Genomic DNA, 1,298 nt, shown 5'->3' with positions numbered 1-1,298 from the left:
ATGGGGGAAATCATTTTATGGGGGCAGACTAAGCTTAATTGAAAAAAAAAATCACATTCACAGCCTGGAAAGTAATATTTGTAAAGCTAAACACAAGGTAAGTCTATGTAAACGAAAGGGAGAAGCAGAACTAAATGAGCAATAGCTCAGAGATGAAGCCAGGGAGTCAAATACAAACAATCCCACTCGTGACAGTTGCTTCCTTGTTCAGGCACAAAACCAGTGGACGGAGAGTCACGACAGTACCGTGAAACTGGCAACAATTTGGGGGCATTTTTAAAATGTGACATTAACAAATGGGGAACCTGAAGTACTACTTAAAGATTAAGTATTACAAAGCGCTGCAGATCTTGTGTCTCTTCATCCTATTTAGCAGTGATTCTCAACTGGGTGTCTCAACACGGGCGCGTAGGGGTGCTGTGGAATCCTCTAAAGTGTGCTGCACATTAGTGTGATTAGGTGTGCAAACACCTACAAGTGAATCACAGGCTAAACCCACAGATTTTAAAACGGGTCAGTTTGTTCATATGTTCAAAACTAGCTTGCCCTGTTGCCGTCTCTCTGAGTTCTTGGCAGCAGAAGCACTGTTTTATCACTTTCCCATCATCAAAAGGACAAAACAAAGCAAAAAGAGTAGGGGGTGGATATTTTCAGGAAAGCTGTGAAGGGACGAGTGCTTTGACTCTAAAATAGGCAAGAGTCACTGCTCTATAGCCCTACAATGTACCAGGATGCAAAGTCCGGGGGCCAAATCAGCTGGGGGGGAGGGGACGTTTTGGCTGGACTCTTTCTTAGCATTAGCAATACAAAAGTGGCCTCTCCAAGAGAGAGGAGAGTGCTTAGGGCAGCGGGTCTTAACATTTGTGGCCCTGAGGTGCCCCGTGCTGGACGTGTCACCCCTCACTGGTCCGCGGTGCCTCTCACTGGACTTGAGGCAGCCACACTGGACCAGAAGCACCCCTCGCTGGACTTGAGGCACACCTCACTGACCTGAGCCGTCCCAGGCTGACCGGACCAGAGGAACCCTTTATTGGACCCAAGGCAACCCTACCAGGCCAGAGGAAGCCCTTACTGGACTTGTGATGCCCCTCACCGACCTAAGGGACGCCTCACCGGACCCTGCGCGAGCCACCTGCCCAAGATGACCGGCCCCCGCCGCACTCGCTTCCCCGCACGGGGCCGGGCAGCGTGTGCGAGCGGGCACAGGGGGGGCGGCCCGTCCGAGCAGCCTGGCCGCACTCCTCGCCCCGCCACAATGCCGGCCGCACCCCGGGGCGCCGGCCCAGGCGCGGGGCGGA

Source organism: Crocodylus porosus, unplaced genomic scaffold (genome assembly GCF_001723895.1).
Source record: "Crocodylus porosus isolate Cpor-Errol unplaced genomic scaffold, CroPor_comp1, whole genome shotgun sequence".
In the NCBI taxonomy this organism is placed as follows: domain Eukaryota; kingdom Metazoa; phylum Chordata; order Crocodylia; family Crocodylidae; genus Crocodylus; species Crocodylus porosus.
Note: the sequence above shows the minus strand (reverse complement) of the source record.